Genomic DNA, 17362 nt, shown 5'->3' on the forward strand with positions numbered 1-17362 from the left:
CGTTTTCTTTCTTCTTCATTTTTATATTCTACAAATTTAATCTGTACTCTGATTTCGGTTTGCTCATATTGGTTTTGGACTGTTTAACCTCATCTTTGTGTTCTCATTCAAACATGGGTCTAACACTGTGATTGGAGAGACTCAGACAAGGAGGTGGGACAAATGTAAAACTAACAGATAGGCAGCTGTTTTCAGGTGTGATATCTGCCTGCAGTACAAAGCAGGTTCAACCAATGCAGCTCAACAGTCATTTTTGTACAACAATGTCTGAAATCTATTACTAAGGTCTCAGGGTGTGAAAACACGCACATTATAACATACAGGTAGCTTCTTGTCCAGGCAAGATTTCGACTTGCTTCAAGAGCAGGTTCAACCAGCTTATTTGTAAATGTGAAATTAAATGTGGCATTAAACACAATGTTCACCATTTTAATCCAATAAATGTTTTATAAAATACAGAGAATGCTTCTCTATGAATTTGCTAACTCTCTAGTCTGTTTGTGTGCTGGAAAAAGGTCCAGCCCTGGCTCTGTAAATAGGAAACAAGCGAATGCCTCTTTTCCACTTCAATGGTTTTTAAGATTGCTCCATACCATTCCGTTGGTGACCCGTTGGCCATGTTACCATTTCTTTTTCCATTGCTAAATCAGGGAGTATATGATGTCTCATAATAAATGTAAATTAGCATGCTAAATATGTGGTAAATATGAGTATTTTGGATTGTTTTTTGTACTTCTTTTTTTTGTATGCAACCCAACACAGACTAAGGTTATATGTCCATGAATACCGAACAAAGGCAGTAAAAAAGGGGCATACCTGCAGTATTAATAGTACTAATAACATGTCATATTTAAAACACACATTTATATTAAAAATAAATAAATAAATAAATAAAAAATAAAAAATTATATATATGGAGAGGTTATAGTTTTTATTCAACTGTAGAAAGTTGTGCTGAAGAATGTCGTGTTTGAGTAGCAAATGTTGTAAAGGACCCATCAGTGGATCTCTATGTCTTTTAAGCCCTCTAACAGAATAGTTTTGTGGCCCCGAGTATAGTTATATGACCTTGATGATAAAACCGTGTTCAGCACACTTTGTAAGCATTCCATGATGAACTGTGTCCGTGTGAAAAAGCCACCAGAGTGGTTACCATCCATGCTCAGAACTGTTCAGCCTTGCAGTGGAAAAGTGGCCTAAGTGTCTCTGTCAGAACTGGCTCAGGAGCTCTCTCGCTGCATTGCCAGGGGTTTGGACTGTGGAGAGACCTCAAAACACTGAAAAGCATGAAAAGAGATGAGAATGTTGCTCTATTCCTTCTCCACAGGTGGTAATACTTGTGCATTGCTTAAGGTGGAACTGAACCCAAATCAGAGAAACCGCTAACTGCATGAAAGTAACCGCTGACCAAAAGTGCTACAAAATAAAACAGCTCAAGTTACAACTGAGGTTCTATTGCAATTTAAAAAGTGATTGAAATCTCATAGACAAAAACTTCACTGGTGTCACGGTGGTGCAGCTCCAGGGACCTGGAGGTTGTGGGTTCAAGTCCTGCTCCGGGTGACTGTCTCTGAGCAATTTGGTGTGTTCTCCCAGTGTCCGCGTGGGTTTCCTCTGGGTGCTCTGGTTTCCTCCCATGGTCAAAAAACACACGTTGGTAGGTGGAGTGGTGACTCAAAAGTGTCTGTAGGTCTGAGTGTGTGAGTGAATAAATATATGAGTGTGTGTTGCCCTGTGAAGGACTGGTGGCAGGGTGTGTTCCCTCCTTGAGCCCATTGATTCGGGTAGGCTCCGGACCCACTGCAAACCTGAACTGGATAAGCAGTTACAGACAATGAATGAATGAATGAATGAAGTTAAACTTCAACCTCAGACAAGCTATATTTCGCTTCTTTCTCAAACATACCATACCACCTTCAAAGATGTGGAGCCTCTGAATTGACAAATGCGAAGGGCCAGTTCATTGGTGCTGTGAGAACAGTAGATTTCTAAAATCACCCATGTTGCCTTTAAGGCAGGATATTACAACACTCACCACGTCTAAAATTTCAGTTATGTTAAACTGTGTGAACACAAGTGTCCTGATATGATTTACAATAAATACATAAGTAAATAGCAGTTAATAGTCTGTAAATGAGCTTTTACCATCACAGGGGCCTTTTAACACAGTAACTCAGTTAACAGCCAGCAGGGCTACTTGTAATTAAAAACTGCTTCAGTTCTCCACTAATGTTTAAATGTACTCAGGTCAGAGAGAGGGGGATTCCATCTGTGTAATGGGAAATGGATTATTTTCACAGAGGTAATGGCAACCCTGCTTTTATGGTTGGTGTAAACAAAGAAAGTGAGATTAAATTAATCAAGATAAAGGCATGAATGATGCTGGACAAACCCACAGTGTTGGTAAGCATACGTTTGTGCGTGTGTTTTGTTATTTTGCTGGGTGTCCAAATTCCCCATGGTCTGTGTAACTGCGTCACCCTCCATCCAGGCAAATCCAATTAAGAGAAAGGTGGCATGTAAAGAGCAGTGACGGGAAATCAAATCAGCCCCAAGCAGCAGCATGAAATTGTGTGTGTGTGTGAGAGAGAGAGTGTGTGTGCGTGTTAGTCTGTGTTTTGAATCTAAATAGACAGACTTAAAAACATAGCATTAGGATCTGGTTTCTATTGCTGAGTTAAAAAGGCTTGGACTGCAGTGGCAAAACCTACAGAATATTTAGTAACCAACTTTGATCCAGTCTCTCTTAAACCCACTGAAAAAATAAAGGAATAAAACATCTGAGGGATCCTAATTAAGTTAAGACTGTCTGCGCAGAATCTCACAAGGTAGGACCTCTGAGCTGCATCAAATGCTAATACACAAACTACTGAGTGAATCAGGACCCAGTTTCAGATTAAAATGTCACTAGAACAGGCTCATTAGTCTCTGTTAAGCACTGTTTAATGCAATACAGAACACCATTTAGTGACTGGCCCTGATAGCCACAGGGCTTCCTGGCACAAAGCCATGTGTCATGTCTACATGGCAACACGGCACACACACAATCCCATGGAAATCTGGAGTGGTTCAGGACTCGCCCGTAATTAGCTTCCATTTTCGTTCCAGTAAGTTGGGACTGAAGCTGGCTTTTCAAGAAGAACCTCCAGTGACTAACTTATTTATTTCTGTGACTGTAGTGACTTTAGAAAATAGAGCGTTGGCTTAATAACCAGTTTCTATAAGCCATTTAGATTATTTTTTGGGGGGAGATTAGGGGGCTAGTATTTCAATAAGTTGACCAGGGGAAGGACAGACAGACCCATGGCGAGACTACGATGACAGGTTTAATTTTGTTAACAAAAAATATGAGAAAAGTATTTTTTGACAACAACTGACAAATATTTTTTAACAATTTGACAAAAAATTCTGCTTTGAAAACAGAAGATCAAAAATAGAAACAGGAAAATGATCAGAATGTTTGCTGTTGTCATGGCAATGGCACAAAGGAATCAATCTTGCGCTCGGTCTTTGATCTATTCACTGTATAGTGCACATTTTTAAGATTCCACCATTTTGTTTTAGTGTCAGGAAATATTATGGACAATTTTCAGTGCACTCAAACAATCCCACAATGCACTGCAAAAGTAGCGCCCACTATTAGATGGCAGATTACCTATAACCCTTTGCTTTGTTTGGTAAAAACATACACAACCCTCCTTAATTCAGCTCCATATAACAGTACCCTAAATAGTGAATAATATACGCAATAGTGATTAGGGAGATTATTTCCATAAATTCTTCAATATATTCCATAAATTGAGGTTAACATTTTTAAATGTTGCCTAAGTTTTAAACTACTGTTTTTATTTAATGTAAAACTACACAAAAATGTTTTTAGGTTTTGTTGACTAAAATTAGACTAAAACTACCAATAATTAAATGACTGAAATGAGATTAAAATTAATACACATTTTAGTCAAAAGATTAAGACTAAAATAAAATCCAAATCAGCTGCCAGAATTGACATGAAATGGAAATGTTTTTTTTTTTTTTTGCTTCATGGAGTGTGATAGTGATTCTATCCCAGCACACCTGTAAAACGCTCCTGTTTTTTGATTTGTTGTCTTCCCACTATCACTGCAAAAACGTTATTGCATTTTTTCGTGTTTCAAAAAAGATATTACACTGCTTCTTACATAGAATTCAGAACTGTCCCACATCCTTGTCTGATTCTGTCCAATCACAGCGCTGTGAAAGTTTAAACAGAGAAAACCAGACACGACTAGCACAGGGAAATAAGAGCACTGTTTAAACATAGAGAAAACCAGAATGGAAAAGATAGAGCAGTACTGTGGTGTTTAATGCTTGGGGTACTTTGGCAAAAGCATTTCACAAATGTTTAATTAAAACTCCTTTTAAACAATAGTAATGAGAAGAAATTACATTTTCCAAAAAAGGAAAACACTGTGATGTGATAAAAATCACACAGTCTATATTTCAAAAGAAGACTAATATCTTTCTAAATCTTAGATGAGCAGCTTAGATTCTTTTCTGTTGTATTTCCAGTGAGTATTACATCCTCCTGTGAGCACTCATGTTTCTGTAGCACTGAGCACTGAACAGGAACACATTAACAAAATGAAACCTAAATAAACAACACACCTCCACAGAAATTAATGTGTTCTTCCAATCTCTTTCCTCTAGCATACTGAGATGAGAGAGTACTCTGAAACACAATGAGGGATAACTTAGCTCAAAACTTTTTAAGTGTGAGTTCCAACACTTTCCTCTGACAGCACTGATCTGTGAAATAAGTACTGTGGCAACAGCATGGTCAAAAAATGTTATAATTAGGGTTGAAGGCATATGAAAAATGTCTGATAATGATACCATTTACCTAAATTATTAGGATTTTTATGACTAGCATGGTCATATACTGGAAATATCAAAAAAAGATAATGAAGAATATTTAGATCTAATTTTGATGATAAGAGTTTGGCAGAAATACGCATTCAGCTGTTTATCAGAATTACAGATTTATTAAATAAAACTTAAACTTACACCACAAAGATCAGCACCAACCCCAACAAAACCATACTACTATCAACAAGAGTGTGATGTGGTGAACCAGTACCTCATCAAAAGCTTTAGACATTAAGTAAATTGTGATTGTTAAACTTGAGTATAAATATAACTTACCTGTATTCCTTAATAGGAACGTTTCCTTTTGGATAGTCCAGCAAATACAGATGCTCCTCTTATCGGTCAGGATCCACCAACGGTGAGGAGGGTTCACTCTGCACCCAAATCTGTAAAGGAAGAGAATAAAGAGAAATTAATGATCATGGGCATTTGAATATGTAAATACTTACTGGAAGATGTAAATGTTATGTTGCAACTGTGTATGATGCGGTACAGATGATGTTCGGGATGCACAGTATTGTTTAATGTTCCCTCCTGATGCGGGAATGGTATATTTGGGGGCAAGGCCTAAGGTACTAGAGCTCCGGTTCCATCAGTGGGCAGTTGTGTCTGTGTATGGAGTTTCAGCCTTGCGACTGATTCTCATTATGGAGGTAGTTTTCTTTTCTTTGTGTTGTTCAGTGTATTCTTTTGTTGCACTAATAAACATCGCCCTTCATCTGTGACAACCCACCCACTCTGACCTTGTCCACACTTTCCTCTGTACATGTTGCTCTGTCTAAATGACCCACGTAATGAAGGTACACCATGTTGTGCGTAACTGCATGATGACGTTACGTAAACAAGTCAGAATATCACTATTATCATGATATTGTTTCTTTTCATCATTTAAAAAATTATATCAATATTATTGCAAACAATACAGTATGGTAGAGCCCTAAGACCAAGACTACAAACATTAAACAGTAACACAAACATCACAGTAAATAAAAACAGCACCCAATTTTTAACCAAGAAGCTTATATCAAAGCACCACCACCAAACAACAACACCACCACCAAAGGCATTATTATCAGTGACTCTAATGGCACTTTTCCACTGCACAGTATCTACTTAACTTAGCTCAGCACGGTTGAACGCACTTTTCCCTGGTCGCTTTTTTCACTACCACACTAATTACTCATTGTTTTTGTTTTTTTGTTTTGCTGTAACACGGACATTTTACAGATGGCTAATTTGTGCTGGATGTCTGCATTTTTTTGTGATTGTCAAGTGTCTCTGGCCAATCAGGTTTAGTACCTACTCGGCTCACTTGTAACCAGAAGCGAACAGTGACTAAAGAATTACCTGGGTCCATGAATCATGTACCAGATTTGCCTAGAGGACAAGCAAAAAAGCCCCGCTGAGCTGAGTTGGAACTTTGGAACCAATAACAGCAGGAAAGCGGTCTAAGATCAATACAGCAACCAAGACCACCAACAACAAAAATAACACCACCACTAAAAACAACATGAAATCTGTTAAAGCTAATCTAGGAACAGTACAAAGTCTGGCTAAAATTTCACAGTTAACCTCCTTTTAACTTTTGTGGGCCTTTCAGAAAAGATCACGTTAAAGAGCAGGTGCATGCAGTAAACAGGCAGTAGAATACTATCTCTGCTCTGAGTCCTGTTTTGCCTGTGGCTAAAGGTCATTGTGCAACAGGATACTACAGCGTGCAGATAAAGACATAACAACATCGGCATATTACTCAGAGGAGTGAGAGTGGGCCTTCACCTCAGAGGAACTAGGCTGAAAATAAGGGTTTGAGGTAAGGATAAACATGGGATGAAACAAATGTGCAGGGCAGAGGGAGCTTGCTGGGGAGCGTCCATAAGGAAACTTTGAAATAGGATTTTAGTCTATTTCACAGGCCCAAATTCATTTATTTATTTATTTGTCATTGCACAGCAGTACAACAAAATTGGGCCTCTGTTTACCTCATGTGTGGCAGTGAAAAAACACACACACATGCACCAACAACAGTGGACTTTACACAGTGAGCACACACACTTGTTCAAGGGCACTTCAGCCATTAATGTTAAGGGAGGAGACAGCTCTGTTCCTTTACTGCTCCCACCCCTAATCTCCAGCAGGTCAGGTGTTGAAATTGGCTGTTCTGAACAGGGCTGTTTGGACAGGGGGAGAATGCTGCTGTGGTGTTTGATCCTTGTGGGATAATGACCAAATCATGTCACAGCTGTTTCATTAAGATACCAGAACTGTGTTCACTTGTGGAAAAGGAGGGGAAGCTTTAACCCCTTTGAATGTTACATTACATCAAATAATCTTTAAAGTGCTAAAATAAACATAGCATACGCTAGAGGAATACATCTGATGTTAAATTAAGCTTCATTGTAATCAAACTGAAAACATTATTTGCAATGAACACTAACACGTTGAAAATGATGAGGGAGCAGATGACTACAAATCTTCAAAGTGATCTTACATCAGTAAAGTCGATCTCAATAACACTGTAGAAATGTTTTAACTGAGCCCAGACACAGTCTATAAACAACTCCTGCAGTCCATCCTTAATTTAAAAAGGGACAAATTCAAAGGGACTCAAAAATAAATTGCTATTGATTTATGAGACCTCCAGCTTAGTCACAGGGCAATATTGTCAGTGAATTATCAAAACAACACACACACAAAACCGTATACTAGGGGCAGACATTACTACGCTCTAAAACTAAAGCTAGATAGCTGCAATATATTTGTATTTAAAATATTAAAGGCTTATTAGAGATGCACCAGTACAGGAAACTGTGCACTGTGTGTGATACCCAGTATTTTACACGTTCATTTCTAACTGTGAGATAAGGCTGAAATTTGTTGCTGCTAAACCCTCAGATTCAGGAAGACCACATCAGATTCTGTTGACTTTTTATTTCTTCTATTATCTTTTACATCTTTAATACTTTCCAATTTTTTTTGGTTTGTTTTGCTGCTTCAATGTTTCTGCAGTCTGCTGTTTCTGTAAAACGATTCAGATAGGATTTGTAAACACAGTTTCAATATTCCAATGCACAACTAATTAACAGCATCCGTCACCGGCTGACATTCCTTCCAGGGCGCTGCATCAGTTCATTGCACTCAATTTTAAAGTTAGTTTAAAATTAATATTGACAAAACCAAGAGCTTTGAATGTGATGTTGTGCTTCATTCAGTTTTTCTGTGACTTTTATATTGTTCATATCGCTACCGGAATTATATCATATCAACTGAAATTAAGTAATATATTGTGATATAAAGTTATCGTCCAGCCCCACTTACCTGCACTTGAAACTTTCCACTCTGAGAGACAAGAGAAAACCTAGTCCCACTCTAGGTTCTGATCTGAAAAATTCCACAGGAGTTTCTGACAACCTCTCCACTAAGAGAAGGATAAGGGTGAATCTTGATTCATATATTAACCCCTAGTCCTTGTTTTCAGGTGTCATTTTGATCTTTGGAATAGAATTAAAGTGTATTGTTTAAAACCTTCCCCTCTACAAAATGGGGCAACTATTCAAGAACCTGATACAGCATCAGAACACACACACACACACCCACACCCATACACACAGACAGAAAAGAGGGCTACATTACCAGAAGATAGCTAATACTGAACAAGTATGTTTTTTCCATTATGAATGTATCCATAATTAAAATGGCATTATTTTTTGCTGTCGAAATTAACGCATTAACCCACGTAAACACACATGGGAATTTAACACATTTTTTAATACAAATTAATCATTACCCAAATATGGCCACAGCTTCTGCATATAATTCACTCTTATTCCAGAGCTTTGTGAGTTATTAGAGGTTTTATATAGCAATGTAAACACAGCTTTCCTACTGTTTAGATCAGAAGGTAGATTACATTTCATTTATGCTGAAATGCTTCGCCCTGCATTCATTCTCTCTCTCTCTCTCTCTCTCTGACACAGAGCTCCTGTCTCATCTCCTTTTTTGAGCCAGGAGCAAACACTGTAGCATTAATTTCCTTCTTGCTAAAAACTTTTACTCAGCAAATTCAAAAATCATCAAAACTACACCAAGATATAAAAAGGATATTGTAAAAAAAGAATGTTTTCCTCTCTCCAGTTTGTCATCTTATCACACTACACAAAAAAGTGAGGGAATACTAGCATTTTAACTGCATTTTTGTAAATTACATTTTTAAATACATAACACTATACTATACTAATAAATATAAGTATAATCCCATTGTGTTGATCTTTTATTAATTCATTCTTTATTTCATATTTAAATATCCATAAATAAAAGCTTCAGTCTTAAGGGACAATGCCATTAATCACAAATAATCACAGCACATTTTGCCATTAACTTGTTGATTACCTTTTAACCCTTTGACAGCCAGACATTATTTCCATTTTGGTTTCTGTCCCACTATCACCATTGAGGATAGGTGTTGCTAAGATGCAAACATGCTGATCTCATCAGTAAGAACGACGAGTCAGCATACAGAGAGGAGGTGCAGCGGCTAACTGACTGGTGTGAAGTCAACAACCTGTCTCTGAACGTGGACAAAACCAAAGAGATGGTTGTAGACTTCAGAAAAACAAGGGCTGAGCACTCGCCGCTGAACATCGACAACTCTGCTGTGGAGATTGTCAGGAATACCAAATTCCTTGGTGTTCACCTAGCGGATGATCTCACCTGGTCCACTAACACCAGTAACATCAAAAAGAAAGCCCAGCAACGCCTCTACTTCCTGCGAAGGCTGAAGAAGGCTCATCTCCCCCCTCCAATTCTCACCACTTTCTACAGAGGAGTCATCGAGAGCATCATGACCAGCTGCATGTCTGTCTGGTTTGGAAACTGCACTGGGGCAGATCGCAAGTCCCTCCAGCGGATCGTGAGGACAGCTGAGAAGATTATCAGTGTGTCTCTTCCCTCCATCACAGACATCTACACCACTCGCTGCACCCGCAAAGCACTCAGCATTGTGGGAGATCACACACACCCTTCACACACACTCTTCAACCTACTGCCGTCTGGAAAAAGGTATCGAAGCATTCGAGCCCTCACATCCAGACTCCGTAACAGCTTCTTCCCACATGCTATCAGACTCCTGAACATCTAGAGACTGAGACTGGACTGAAGAAGCACACACACACACACACACACACACACACACACACACACACACACACACACTTCACACAAACACTGGTCTGTTGGACTGTAAATGAGTGTACTGTTTTCACATATCCGGTTTACATCCAGTTACCGTTTACAGCACAAATACACTTTAAATTGCAGTGTCTCTCTCCCTCACCCCCTCCGTACTTATGGTTTTTGCCTTGTCTTGTATTGTATTACATTGTATTGTATTGTACTGTAGGGACATTGTTTTGTATTTTTCTTAGCCATATCTTTTGCACTTTAATGTGTATGCACTGTTTTATGTTGCACTAGATTTGTACTAGTCGTACTTTAATGTTGTGTATTGTTTTGTGTTCTATGTCCTTTGCACTTTAATGCGTGTGCACTGTTTCATGTTGCACTAGGTTTACACTAGTTGCACTTTAATGTTGTGTATTGTCTTATGTAGCACCTTGGTCCTGGAGGAACGCTATTTCGTTTCACTGTGTACTGTAAACACTGTATATTGCTGAAATGACAATAAACTTCTTGAACTTGAACAAATGATCACAAATGCCTTACTGTAATTTCGCATAAGTTTTCACTCAAGGCTTTAGAGGCTCAGGCCTGCAAAACGTGACATTCCCAGACACCAGTTTGACTTTCCCTCAACAGCCATTTCACAGCTTAGCCAAGCTCTAAAAGCTGATCGGTCTGGCGTCTCTGTAGACACACTTCATGGCTCAGAGGTCTCTAAACATCCAAACATCGGCCAGTGACATGCAAGAAAAATCTGTTTATTATTTACCCACAGACTTCTTCTGCTCTCCTAAACAGTCGTTCTCCCTCCAAAGACAACTGCCAGCCTTCTGTCCACAAACCAAAAAAAAAAACAGAGTCTTCCAACCACAGAAAAACAACACCATCTGCGACCCTGAGTCCTCACAGTGGACAGCAGGCCTCCACATCTGCAGAGTTCAGTGCAGTGGGCAGCGGAAGTAATGTCTGTGAGCTTCCCTCAAGGAGAATGTTCAGTGTGTCCTGTTAAATGTGTTTGCGGGGGGGGGGGGGGGACGCCATCTGCTGAGAGGCAAATTACGATCCAGATTGAGGCCTTCAAGGTTGTTTATTTCCAAACCCCACACTCGCCTCAGATTGCCTTAATTATGAGTCAAAAAAAAAAAAAAACTGCCTGGCAGTCTTCAAAAATGTCCTCCTCTCTCTCTCTGCGTCTTGGGCAGATGAGGCCATTTTCAAAGGGGTCCATTACTATGAGTTCACAATCAACAGCTTAATATGAAAGTCAATGAATGTGAATTACCTCACAAATGAGAATACGCCTGTATAAAGCCTGCTAAACTAATACAGATTCATATTTGAATGCGTTGGATAAAGGGATCCCGTTGAGTTTCTAAATCAAAACATGAGAGACACACCACAGCGTGGTTCAGCACACCCCAGGTCATAGGACAAGAGAAAAGTAGTACACATTCTCTATAGGGAGCGATATTTATTATGGATGTTATATGCAGGGCAGCATGATGGTGTTGCAGGTTGTGCTTTTGAACCCAGCCTTGGGTCAACAGCTGGGTTTCCATCCAAAATGTTCACAAATATTTTGCCCAATAAAGAAATATCAATAGAAAAACGCAAAATTAGTTTCCATCCACTACACTTTTAAGAATGAACTTTAGATCATGTGGGCCCCTGTGATCAGGGACGGCATCGAAACCACGGAGATGAAGAGATCTGAGTGAGTAGTTTATATCAAAATCACACTTTATATCAAAAGCTTGAATTTACTTTTACTTGTTGGTGCATCTGTGTTGTTTCTGTTGTGTGGAGCTTGTTCTTAATATTTTGAAAGGAAAGTAAAATGCTGGGGGGGGGGGGGGGGTCTCTGTATATTTCTACAATACTCCACAAACACTAATGTAAGAAGCTTGGGTGATGGTGTGAAAACGCATGGTAAAGTGGAGAGGACAGAAGAGAAAGGAGAGTCAGGAAGAGTCCATTAAAAGACTGTGGTCATGGGATCAATCCGGGGCTCCGGGGCGCTGTGTGCAGTATGTAAACCAGCTGAAACTTCATTTTTTATTCCAAAAATATTTTTCCAAAGCTTTAGTGCATTTGCACTTTAGCGATATTCTAACTTTTCCACCTCCTCTCTTTTTGCGATATTTGGGTGTTTTTTTTTCACAATTTTGGAATAAGGATAAGAAACTGAAAAAGAATCTCCTGAGTCATCCATTTAATATCTAAGAGGAAGTGGAGGAAAAGCTGACAGCTTCTTCACCTCCAAAAATAGTGGAACTGGCTTTGCTCTCAGTCTCTGTCTAAGTAGCCAGGGCTTTGAGGCTGAGCGACCAAATTGGAAGGACACACTCACAAGAGTGAACTAGAAGCAAAAACTCAAGCTTGTCAAGCGGTCTCCATTTTGGCCGTGGCCCTCTTCTGCGACAGTTCTGCAGTCTGGGCAGACTGAGCTGAGCCTCATGCAAGTGCCATCTGCCACTTAGTTCTCCTCTAATGCTGCAGAACATAACAAAACAACAACAAACCCAAAACAACAGTGGCGGGTAAGCTCTAAATCGCAGTACATCTCCAAATAATTCCAAAGCACATAAGTCTGTTGGGGTACATGCCTTTCAAGGCATCAGTATCCAAAGTTTCCAATGTGATGAGGGATTGAACGCAGGCTAAATCAAGGGAAACCTTGCCAAAACATTTGCCTGTAATTCTGCAGCACTACAGTGAGATCAAGCATGATGACACACGGCAGGTTACAGGAAATCGAAGCCAGTTAGTATCGCTGCCAAAGTCATGTCAGTTGCCAGGCATCTAAGCCAACAAACTCCCCACCTTCATCATCCATCCATCCATTATCTGTAACCGCTTATGCAATTTAGGGTCGCGGGGGGTCCAGAGCCTACCTGGAATCATCGGGCGCAAGGCGGGAATACACCCTGGAGGGGACGCCAGTCCTTCACAGGGCAACACAGACACACACACATTCACTCACACCTACAGACACTTTCAAGTCGCCAATCCACCTGCAACGTGTGTTTTTGGACTGTGGGAGGAAACCGGAGCACCCGGAGGAAACCCACGCGGACACGGGGAGAACACACCAACTCCTCACAGACAGTCACCCGGAGCGGGAATCGAACCCACAACCTCCTGTGTGACTGCGACACTACCTGCTGCGCCACCGTGCCGCCCTCACCTTCATCATGTCATCCTCAAAAAGTCACAGTTCTACAGTTTGGAGTAATAAGTACTGTATCTTTAAGCCTCTCACAAATTTCACCATATCACCATTTTTTGTTGATACATTGTCCTAGAATTAACTGTGATAAACAATATAGCTGCAATTTTCAGACAATTTCATTGTCCCTTATATAATGACAATCTCCTAAACAAACAGACCAGGAAACACCACAGGCGATTTTGAGGTCTGAAAAAATTATTGAGGTAATGTTCACATATTGTATTTCAATAATGTAAATAAATAGTGTGATGGGACTAGGTATATTGCAAAGTAGACCCTAGACCAGAAAGACAGAAAATCTTAGAAAATGTTTATTTCTAAGAAAGCAGCATAGAAAGACTTCTGCAGCTGGCTGAAGTCTACCAAAGTCCCTGGGAACCTAAATCAGAGTTTTATTTCTGGTTAAGTAAATCTGGTCCTCAGTGTATATGTTCTTATGAATATCTTCTCAAAGTCTAATAAATGTCTGTGGCTTTTCACCAGTACTGCTCTCCTCTAAATGTAGAATGAGCGGTCCTAAAATGGGTCAGCTTTACCCAGACCAAATGCTACACTAACGTGGCTTGTAGTGCAATCTTGAGCTTGAACCCAGTTATTCTGAGCACACCAAGTAAACCCGGCGCTCTTTCAGAGCCTCACACCGAGTAAACCCAGCACTCGTTCAGAGCCTCACACACAGTTAATCTGGCACTCATTACGAGCCTCACACAAAGTAAACCCAGCACTCGTTCCGAGCCTCACACAAAGTAAACCCAGCACTCGTTCCGAGCCTCACACAAAGTAAACCCAGCACTCGTTCCGAGCCTCACACAAAGTAAACCCAGCACTCGTTGCGAGCCTCACACAAAGTAAACCCAGCACTCGTTCCGAGCCTCACACAAAGTAAACCCAGCACTCGTTCTGAGCCTCACACAAAGTAAACCCAGCACTCGTTCCGAGCCTCACACAAAGTAAACCCAGCACTCGTTCCGAGCCTCACACAAAGTAAACCCAGCACTCGTTCCGAGCCTCACACAAAGTAAACCCAGCACTCGTTCCCAGCCTCATACAAAGTAAACCCAGCACTCGTTCCGAGCCTCACACAAAGTAAACCCAGCACTCATACCCAGCCTCACACAAAGTAAACCCAGCACTCGTTCCGAGCCTCACACAAAGTAAACCCAGCACTCATACCCAGCCTCACACAAAGTAAACCCAGCACTCATACCCAGCCTCACACTGAGTAAATCTGCCAATTGTTCAGAAGTGGGACACAGTCGGTACACTTAATTTTATCCAGTGTTTTCTGAATTCAGACCACAAACAATTGATGTCGTTTAATAAAACTTAATATAAATTCATTTTATGTCCCCTTTCATATTTTTAATATTCTAGTTTTTTAACCAATTCTAATATCTGATTGAAGACACATGGCGCATCCTTCCTAATATATATTTCAAAATCAGCATGAAGCAGCAAACCTACCCACTTTTAGAGATAACAGTATTTCATACTGTGTCAGAAACAACAGAAACAAAATTTTGAGATTGTTTAACTCACTGCTGAGGCAAATATGATTAAGGCATGTAGCTAATAGATAAGCTTAAGATGCAACATCTTCAAACACCTAATATGCCTTAGTCCACACACTCAGTGTGGGCCTAAAGGAACCGTTTATAAATTCGATTTTTCACCAAAATGCTTTTTTAATCTTTTCCTCCAGAAGATGGGTTCGGTAGGGACTGCAGGAGAAATTGCTGCCCGATATGCTAAGCTGCCCTCAGGAAGCGTTTTCCTGCTGGCTGTGAAAACCTTTACAGCACCTCTTGAGTACATCACTTTTTGAAACCAAAGCCCTTCAGGGACCTTGGAATGTCCTTCTTGAGAGTGTTTGTGTTTCACCGCTCAGTGCCTAATGCACGAGACGGACGCCAAACGCCTCCTCTGTGTCTGGATTGGAAGGCTCCAGTGAATGCATTGAAACAGAATAAACAAATTACACTGTACAATTCAGTTCTATTCAGAAGCTATCAGGGTCTATATGTAATTACAACAGAAAAGCTGGAGATGGATCTGGAGCAGCTGCACATGAGCCTGAGCTCATCGTGCTAAACCTATATGGTGCTAAAGCCCACTGGCACTGAGCTGAGAAGCAGTGGAACAGCATTATCTATAGTAATGTAGTTGAGGTGGCATTTCTTATCCAGAACTAGTCACACACACACACAAAAAAATAATAATAATAAATTAATTAACAAAAAAAAAAAAAAAAAAAAAAAAAAAATCTGGCTGAATGCCATCAAATCCCCACAAGAACTGTTCCAACAGTTTACCCTCCTATAGTTTCCTAACTGGTTTTACATTCTGCTGAGGTTTCTGACACTACACAAATAAAATATAGTCTTCCCTCTAGGGTCCAATTTCAAGCCTTGACCTTGCTTTTCATTTTCAGAGCTATTTATTCCAGTACAGCCTGAACAGCCAATAAACCAATCCTCCCACATACTGTCACTTCTATAAGTGAATGAGAACAAGACATTCAATCTATGACAGATCCAACCCAAAGCTATGGGCCTTTACAGCATCTCTAGTCTGGCATTTCTGAGCTGACATGCCCACAGTAATCAGGTCTTAATTAATAAACGCCTCAACATTTTGATCTTAAAAAAAAGAAACATGTTCTGTTCTAGCTGAGAGTGAAACAGCAACAACATTTTGTAGGTGGTGTTGCAGTCAAAAGCTCCAGGGATCTGGAGGTCGTGGGTTCAAGTCCCGCTCCGAGTGACTGTCTGTAAGGAGTGTGATGTGTTCTCCCCGTGTCTGCGTGGGTTTCCTCCGGGTGCTCTGGTCTCCTCCCACGGTCCAAAAACTGTATCTGTAAGAGCTTATCCAGTTCAGGGTCGTGGTGGGTCCAGAGCCTACCTGGAATCATTGGGCGCAAGGCAAGGACACAGCCTGGAGGGGGTGCCAGTCCTTCACAAGGCAACACACACACACACACACACACACACACACACACACACACACACACACACACCTATGGACATGTTTGAGTCGTCAATCCACCTACCAATGTGTGTTTTTGGACCGTGGAGGAAACTGGAGCACCTGGAGTTAAACCCACGTGGACATGAGGAGAACACACCAAACTCCTCACAGACAGTCACCCGGAGCGGGACTTGAACCCACAACTTCCAGGTCCCTGGAGCTTTTGACTGCAACACAACCTACAAAATGTTATTGCTGTTTCACTCTCCGCTACCCCATAATAGGTTGTGACAGTGACCTGCACAAAGCCCACTAGGAGGTTGGCACAAAGGAAAGAACCTCACCACTGAGTAAAAAAAAGTTCACAGCACTCCACAATTCAAAAACAAGAATGCGTGAAGGTGGCTGGGGAGCGCATGAGGAGCAGAAATGATTCAGCCATTTTCTATCACTGATTATAATTACAACGTCTATTAGAGAACTCTATTAGTGAATTAACCTGCAGCAAAAAGGTTGTCTTATGCATAAGGATCTGGATTTAATCAAAATATGAAGCGTCGCGGCCATTAAAAAGAGCCAAGGACAGCGATTCCACAAGAGCAAAAGTTTGTGGACACATTTTTGGTGTTAGTGCACAAACTGTGGACACAGAGGTTCAATATTAGTAACTGCAGCTGTTTACCAACATAGCAAAGAATGTTTGGTCCAAATGTAGCATTTCTGCAGTTATCTTATGGCTCACATTTGGCCTGGAATGACAGAGAAGATGCCACAATTTGGCCCACAAAACCTGTACCCTAACCCAGGCCAAGCCCAGCTCATAATATTTGGCCCATTTCTGGCCACACAATACTCCCTGTGCTGTAACTGAGCCAGAAGCATCAAAAGTGACACGGATTTCTGAGAACCAAAAAACAGAATCCTTAACAAATAAATGACATTTTGTAATTGAGAGAACTCTCATTAATATTTAGAGTTATAAAAACAGGTTTGTAAACAGAATGTGTCTGTATATAATCATCTATTTTGAGTTTAATATTCTTGAAAAATCCGCTTTCATTTTCATTCCACATTTTCTTAGTC

General features: G+C 40.4%; 1 protein-coding gene across 2 annotated transcripts in view; it reads right to left on the reverse strand.

Annotated features, from left to right (window-relative positions):
• The window catches only part of camkk1a (calcium/calmodulin-dependent protein kinase kinase 1, alpha a), a 105183-nt gene that overhangs the window by 74352 nt on the left and 13469 nt on the right, over positions 1-17362 (reverse strand). For both annotated transcript variants that reach the window (XM_066661676.1, XM_066661675.1), the window contains exon 2: positions 5182-5291. The gene's annotated coding sequence lies outside the window, so the exon portion shown is untranslated. The remainder of the gene's footprint in view (positions 1-5181; positions 5292-17362) is intronic.

This window comes from Hoplias malabaricus, chromosome 2 (genome assembly GCF_029633855.1).
Source record: "Hoplias malabaricus isolate fHopMal1 chromosome 2, fHopMal1.hap1, whole genome shotgun sequence".
Taxonomy (NCBI): Eukaryota; Metazoa; Chordata; class Actinopteri; order Characiformes; family Erythrinidae; genus Hoplias; species Hoplias malabaricus.